This window comes from Apium graveolens, chromosome 8 (genome assembly GCF_009905375.1).
Source record: "Apium graveolens cultivar Ventura chromosome 8, ASM990537v1, whole genome shotgun sequence".
Taxonomy (NCBI): domain Eukaryota; kingdom Viridiplantae; phylum Streptophyta; class Magnoliopsida; order Apiales; family Apiaceae; genus Apium; species Apium graveolens.
Genome location: NC_133654.1, coordinates 40,455,416 through 40,463,859, shown reverse-complemented (window position 1 = coordinate 40,463,859; position 8,444 = coordinate 40,455,416). Strand labels below are relative to the sequence as shown.

Sequence of the window (8,444 nt, the reverse complement as noted above, 5' to 3'; positions counted from 1 at the left end):
AAACTCACCAAGGTCCACATAGTATTCCTCATTCAGAATTCCCCACAACAGCTGTGCTCTCTCAACTGTGACCTCGTGTGCATGTGAAGAAGGCAAAATATTAGCACATATAAATGCATTCCATGCACGGGCATACCTGTTCATGGCGATCGCCGGAAAGTGACGATACTCATTATTGGCTGGACTGCGGTTCCAAACTGTGCCCGGTCGACAGAGAGTCGCACAAATCAAATCCAAGTCAAAGTCCTCAGCAGTCTTTTCATTCCAGTTCTCCTCCTCGGGCTTCCTCTCTCGCTGTCCAATCACACGGCGAATCGCCGCAGGATGATAATCAACCGTCAGCCCACGAACTACAGAAAACCCATTCTTTTCAGCCTTCGCGTTCGCGTAGAACTCGCGAACAACACTCATCGGTACTGCTTCGGGTGACTCACAAAAAGCTATCCACCCCTTCTCTGCAATCATGGGCAACAACTCACCATCCCTCCCTGATGGTAAAAACCCCCTCTCCTTCAGAATCGGCTTCCCCAACAGCCTAGTGTACTCCTCCTCCGCGGCTCTGTCAGTTAACCGAGGCCTTGCAGCAGTACCCCTTGATGAATCAGCAGTAGGAACTGTGCTGCTGCTGCTGTCAATAGTGCGTGCTCTCTTGGGTGCCATTGATTTATGAATAAAAGTGTATAAGAACTGATTTTTGATGTTTATGAGAGGGTTTAAGTGTAGGAAGTTGTGGGAGATATGTAGGATAGGTGTATGTATATATAGGGTGTGGAGTAGGTTAAATTAGATTAGGAGTGGGGTTGAGGGATAAAATCATGGGGTAATGGGAAAAGAATTCGTGGGTTTATGGGTTGTAATGGGTTTTTGTGTTTTTTTTTTTTCTGAACTGTAAAAAAATTCTGGAACTCGACCCCTGCGCGGCCGCTCAGCATTTCTGCGCGGGCGCGCAGAAAGCTGCGCGGCCGCTCAGCATAGTTGCGCGGGCGCGCAGAGGGTCTCTGGAAATTTTTTTTTTCAGCCCCTATTTTCTGATTTTTTTGTGTTTTTGGATAGGTTATTAACTTCTAAGGGTTCCTGTAACAACAATTCATGGGTTGCCTCCCACGCAGCGCTTCTTTTTCGTCATTAGCTTGACGTTCCGTATCTTTCTCAAATAGTCAACAAAATGGCACTAACCACCTCTCGGTTTGCCATATCCCCATAGTAGTGCTTCAACCGCTGACCGTTAACCTTGAATGCTTGGTCCGAATCATTCTCAAAAATTTCCACCGCTCCATGTGGAAACACAGTTTTGACAATAAAAGGTCCAGACCACCTTGATTTCAACTTCCCAGGAAAAAGTCGGAGCCGAGAGTTGAATAACAGAACTTGTTGCCCTGGCACAAATAACTTAGGATGTAGCTTCCTATCGTGCCACCTCTTCACCTTTTCCTTATACATTTTGTTATTCTCGTACGCTTGAAGTCAAAATTCATCAAGTTCATTAAGCTGAAGCATTCTTTTCTTACCAGCTGCATCTAAATCCAGGTTCAATTTCTTCAATGCCCAGTAGGCCTTATGCTCAAGCTCCGCCGGTAGATGACATCCCTTACTGTACACCAACTGAAACGGTGACATCCCAAGTGGAGTTTTGTATGCTGTTCTGTAAGCCCAAACAGCTTCATCGAGCTTTAAAGACCAATCCTTCCTTGACGGACAAACAACCTTCTCTAGAATGCGCTTTATCTCTCTGTTAGACACTTCCGCTTGACCATTTATTTGCGGATGATAGGCAGTAGCTACTCGATGATTCACATTATAACGCTGCATCATAGAAGTGAACTTACGGTTGTAAAAATGCGATCCTTCATCACTTATGATTACCCGAGGTGTTCCAAACCTTGTGAAAATTTGCTTATGAAGAAAATTTAGCACTGCCTTTGCATCATTTGTCGGTAAAGCTTTAACTTCGACCCATATTGAGACATAATCGACTGCCAGCAAGATGTACTAATTATTGCAAGATGAGATAAAAGGCCCCATGAAATCGATTTCCCATACATCAAAGACCTCGACTTCAAGCATCACATTTAATGGCATCTCATCCTTCCTTGACAAATTTCCCACTCTTTGGCAACGATCACACCTTAAAACAAACTGATGAGCATCCTTGAACAAGGTAGGCCAGAAAAAACCTGCTTGCAGAATACGAGCTGCCGTCTTCTCACCTCCATAGTGTCCACCATAAACCGTGGAATGGCAGTCTCGTAATATCCCCTCTGTCTCACAGAACGGGATACATCTCCTGATGATCTGGTCAGCTCCCTGTCTAAACAAATATGGTTCATCCCACATATACCACTTCACCTCATGCAGAAACTTCTTCTTTTGCGCGGATGTCAAATTAGGAGGCATTATATTGCTGATAAGATAGTTTACAATATCTGCAAACCATGGTTCTTCCTCCTGAATTGCAAACAACTGCTCATCCGGAAAAGATTCATTGATTAACGTCCTATCTTGTGAAGTAGAATCGGGATTCTCCAACCTAGAGAGATGGTCAGCTACTTGATTCTCAGTACCTTTTCTATCTTTGATCTCTAACTCAAATTCTTGAAGTAAAAGCACCCAACGAATGAGTCTCGGCTTCGAATCCTTCTTAGAAACCAGATAGCGAATAGCTGCATGATCAGTGAATACTGTCACTTTCGTACCAAGCAGATAAGATCGAAATTTCTCAAAGCCAAAGACTATAGCCAAAAGCTCCTTCTCAGTAGTGGTGTAGTTCAATTGGGCCCCATTTAAAGTCTTACTCGCATAGTAGACCACATGGAAGAGATTTTTCTTGCGCTATCCCAGAACTGCACCTACCGCATAGTCACTCGCATCACATATCATCTCAAACGGTTCTGTCCAATCTGGTGCTGTAATAACTGGTGCCGTGATCAACTCTCCTTGAGAGTCTCGAATGCTGCCAAACATTCATCATCAAATTTGAAAGGCACATCTTTCTCAAGTAAATTGCACAACGGCTTAGATATCTTTGAAAAGTCCTTGATGAATCGCCGATAAAAACCCGCATGACCGAGAAAACTACGGATTCCTTTCACCAAATTAGGTGGGGGAAGATTTTCAATGACTCCCACCTTGGCCTTGTCCACCTCCAGACCTTTGCTAGAGACCTTATGCCCAAGAATAATGCCTTCACGCACCATAAAATGACATTTCTCCCAATTAAGCACCAAATTAGTTTCCACGCATCTTTTGAGTACGGCGCGCAGATTATTCAAACATTCATCATATGAGTGTCCAAAGACGGAGAAGTCATCCATGAACACTTCGACATTATTTCCAATCATGTCAGAGAATATAGCCATCATACATCTCTAAAAGGTGGCCGGGGCACCACATAACCCAAACGAAACTCTACGAAAAGCAAATGTGCCAAATGGACAAGTGAAGGTAGTCTTTTCCTGATCCTCTGGTGCAATACAAATCTGATTATACCCGGAATAACCATCCAGAAGACAAAAATACTCATGTCCCGCCAATCTGTCAAGCATTTGATCAATGAATGGGAGAGGGAAGTGATCCTTCCTTGTGGCTTTGTTCAATTTTCTATAATCCATGCATACTCTCCATCCTGTAACTGTTCGAGTAGGGATGAGCTCATTCTTTTCATTTGCGACCACAGTGATACCTCCTTTCTTAGGTACACATTGCACGGGGCTCACCCATGAGCTGTCAGAAATAGGATAAATGATGCCTGCATCTAGCCATTTCAGAATTTCTTTCTTCACCACCTCCTTCATGATCGGGTTCAGTCTTCGCTGCTGTTCCACAGTTGGCTTACTACCTTCCTCTAACAGAATTTTATGCATACAATATGAAGGACTTATCCCCTTGATGTCTGCTATGGTCCATCCTATAGCCGATTTGAATTCTCTCAAAATCCTTAAGAGCTTGTCTTCCTCACTACCTGAAAGGTCAGCTGAAATAATAACAGGTAACGTAGATGAATCACCTAAAAAAGCATACCTCAAGTGTTCAGGTAATGGTTTGAGCTCTAAGGTAGGTGCTTCCTCTATTGATGGTTTGAGTTTCCCTTCAGCGTTCTTGAGGTCAGAAGTACCAAGAGATTCAAATGGTATATCCAGCTTTCGCTTCCAGGGAGAAGCGTTCAGATATTGTAATTGCTCATTGCTATCTTCATCATCACTGTCAAATTCCCCCACTAAGGCCTTTTCCAATGCATCAGACATTAGCATGTGATCGAGTTCCGAAGTAACCGCAGAATCAATCACATCCACTTTTAAGCACTCCTCATCTTCTGTAGGGAATTTCATTGCCTTGAATACATTGAAGGTCACATCCTGATCTTGGACCCGCATAGTAAGTTCCCCTTTTTGCACATCTATCAAGGTACGACCAGTAGCCAAGAAAGGCCTCCCCAAGATTATGGGAATCTTCTTATCTTCCTCAAAATCCAGAATAACAAAATCTGCAGGAAAGAAGAGCTTATCCACCTTGACGAGCACATCCTCAACTATGCCCCTTGGGTAAGAAATGGAACGGTCAGCCAATTGTAGCGACATGTATGTGGGTTTTGGATCAGGCAGATCCAGCTTTTTAAAGATCGACAAGGGCATCAGATTAATGCTTGCTCCCAAATCACAAAGGCACTTGTCAAAAGTTAGATTGCCAATGGTGCAAGGAATGGTGAAGCTTCCTGGATCTTTCAGTTTTGGTGGTAACTTTTGCTGCAGAACAACGCTGCATTCTTCCGTGAGAGCAACGGTTTCAAGGTCATCCAGTTTCACCTTCCTTGAAAGAATAGTCTTCATAAACTTCGCATAACTAGGCATTTGTTCCAGAGCCTCAGCGAAAGGTATATTGATGTGAAGTTTCTTGAACACCTCCAGAAACTTCCCGAACTGTCTATCCAGCTTTTGTTGCTGCAATCTCTTAGGAAAAGGTGGTGGAGGATAGAGCTGTTTCTCCCCTGTATTAGCCTCAGGCAGAGTGTGTTCAACAGTAGTCTTCCTTGGTTCCGTCGCTTTCTCCTTTTGCTTAAATTCTTCATCTCTAACTTCAGCTTCGACTTCTTTTGCCTTTTCAGCATCAGCTACTTTTCCAGACCTTAAGGTAATAGCCTTGACTTGCTCTTTAGCTTCCTTCCTGCCTGGTACTTCCGTGTCACTAGGAAGAGTGCCAGGTTGACGATTGAGCATTGCATTGGCTAATTGACTGATTTGATTTTCCAAGGTCTTGATAGAAACCGCCTGACTCTTGCATAACAGCTTAAGTTCCTCAAAATCAGCACTAGTAGGTGCAGCTGCACTTCCCTGTTGAGGATATGATTTCCTTGTAGCATACTGCTGTGGTTGCTGGAATCCAGGTGGGTTAAACTGTTTACTCACTCCTTGCTGATATGGTGGCTGAATAGCATTCTGATTATTCCCCCAGCTGAAATTTGGATGATTTCTGTTGTTAGGATGATAGGTCGCTGGCACAGGCTGCTGTTGTCGCTGATAATTATTCACATATTGAACAGATTCGTTGACAAGAGAACACTGATCCGTAGCATGAGAACCTGCACAAAGCTCACAAACCATAGCTATTTGATTAACTCCATACGTAGCCAGAGAATCAACCTTCATTGATAGCGCTTGGAGCTGGGCTGCAATAGCGGTGGCTGCATCAACTTCCAAAATACCTGCGACCTTGCCTGACGTCATCCTCTGAGTTGGGTTTTGATGCTCATTTGCAGCCATCGTCTCGATAAGATTATACGCCTCAGTATAGCTTTTAGCCCATAAGGCGCCTCCAGCTGCTGCATCGAGCATGGGCCAAGATTGGGCCCCCAAACCATTATAAAAACCAGTGATTACCATCCAATCCGGCATTCCATGATGTGGACATTTTCTCAACATTTCCTTGTAGCGTTCCCAAGCCTCGCACATAGATTCTGTAGGTTGCTGCACAAACTGAGTAAGAGCACTCCTCATAGCAGCAGTCTTTGCCATTGGATAAAACTTCACCAGAAACTTTTGCGCAAGATCTTGCCACGTAGTGATGGACCCAGCTGGTTCAGAATGTAACCAGTCTTTAGCCTTATCCCTCAGTGAGAATGGGAAGAGCCTCAACTTGATAGCCTCATCAGTCACGCCATTATACTTAAAAGTGCTGCAGATCTCGGCAAAATTCCTTATGTGCATGTTGGGGTCTTCAGTTGCCGCTCCTCCAAAAGAAACAGAATTCTGCACCATCTGAATAGTGCCCGGCTTGATTTCAAAGGTGTTAGCTTGAATAGCCGGATGAAGGATGCTTGACTGAATGTCATCAATTTTAGGCCGAGAAAAATCCATAAGAGCTGGATCAGCTTGAACAATACGATCTCCCATGTTTACTGGTTCTTTCTGCTCAGTTCCTGAATCCGAATCCTCAAAATCTAACTTCTCCGGTGTATCAAGAACTTCATCTTTCTCCTCAGCTGTATCTAAGGTCCTCTTGCGAGCACGAGAACGAGTTTGCATAAACGTTTGCTAAAGTACCTGAAACACAACCGAAAAGAGTAATTAACTACTACGTCCTAATCACTGAGTCCTAATGACCAATGATGGTAAGTACATAAACTAAACAAATACGCCGAGTCCCCGGCAGCGGCGCCAAAAACTTGTTAGGGCGAAATCACGCACTAATATTCATGCAAGTATACGCGTTCGCAAGTAATATAGAATACTTTCTAGTTTGTTCCCTCAGAGACTCAGACTAATTTATTGTCTAATTTAACTCACTCACCAATGTATGACTACTTCTCAATGTTAAGATAATAACACTTAAAATTGTTGATTAAATATTAACTATAATTAACTACTTAATTAACCACTTAACTAACACTTCAATTTATCAATAATAAAACACTCATGAGATCACAACTTCATTATTACTTCCTTCTATAGCCATAGTTATTACCTTTAGCATGTGACAGTGATGATATTAATCGAATAACACAAAACTGATAAAAGCCACCTTTCATTGTACTAATACCATTCTACCAAACATCCACAATTAAGATAGAAGTTGAATAGTCATCAATTATGTTGAGTTCCTATATATCTACAGATATTGACAACACAACGATTTAAGCACAAGTTATCCCTTTTTGATTACATAGGGCAAATAAAACTGTTAGAGTTACCCACTAATCATGCACAACGTACATGAACCTATGCTAGCATGACAAGTTCTAAATCTCAAGATCCACCGTCGCTTCACAAGAGATTAACACCCTATCTTATATGTTCGCGACGCACATAAGACGAATACGCACAACCAATACTAGATATCATGCAATCATCTCACACTAAAGTATTAAACAATTAACTAAAGAATTCCATAATAAATCCGTTGCAACCCCATGATCACGATTAGCCCATAATAGAACTTATCGCCATCATGGGTTCATATGAAATCATGATAAACAAACACAAGAAAATAATAACTAAACTGATTATATTAAAACAGAGTACGTCACAAGAGTAAATAAGTCAAAGCAAGAAAACTAGCATCCAACGTTACAACGAAACAAGAATCACAAGAATATATGCTTCCTCTTCGTTGCTGTGTGCTAAATCGGTCTTCTTCCTTATCTCCTTCGCTTCTTGCAAAACACAGTCTAAAACATAATCTCCTCTTAATACTCTGTGAAAAACGTCTCAAATCTACCTATATAATAGTCCCATAAAACTCAGATTACATAGAAGTGGAAGCCAAACAGAAGTAGAAGTCTAAAATAATATATCTTTTTCCCCGACCCTGCGCGGCCGCTCAGCATTTCTGCGCGGGCGCAAGGCTGCTGCGCGGCCGCTCAGCATTGCTGCGCGGGCGCGCAAGACCCTTCTGGAAAAATTCCATGTTTGCTCCGTTTCTTCGCCGTAATCTGCCCGTTCTTTTCCTCTCGTAATGGTGAACACATGCCAAGGCTTATTCTTGATGATTCCTCCTCCGAAATGCAACTAATACCCTGAAATGCATAAACACTAGAAAAACGCATCAAATACACAAAATACTTGATTTCAAGACACCAATTTAAGCCATTTTAAGACGTTCTAAGTGGTATAAAATGCCACTTATCAAAGGTAAGCAGTTTTGCATTAATAGTGACATTATCAAAGCATGCTTTAGAATTCCAGATAACACTTCTACTGTTCCACACACAGATACTGATATAGTTAACATGTTAAATTCTATGGGCTATGCACTTTCAACTTCTAAGTTAGATTATGAGGCTAGGTCTTAGAAAGGAATGAAGCTATCCGTGTGATGTAGTAACCAAAGTATTTTCTGGTAAAATAAGCAATTTTGATTCTGTTAACATTTCTATGCTTACCATGCTTTATATGCTAGTTACTGATAAATACTTTAACTTCAGTGACATGATCTTGTTTGAGTTAGGTTATAAG

At 42.1% G+C, this 8,444-nt stretch overlaps 1 non-coding gene across 1 annotated transcript; it reads left to right on the top strand.

Moving 5' to 3' along the window:
* Positions 1-5,883: 5,883 nt before the first annotated feature.
* Positions 5,884-5,990, top strand: LOC141681463 (small nucleolar RNA R71). The gene has a single exon (XR_012558894.1). It is a non-coding gene; the product is annotated as a small nucleolar RNA R71 (small nucleolar RNA).
* Positions 5,991-8,444: the final 2,454 nt, after the last annotated feature.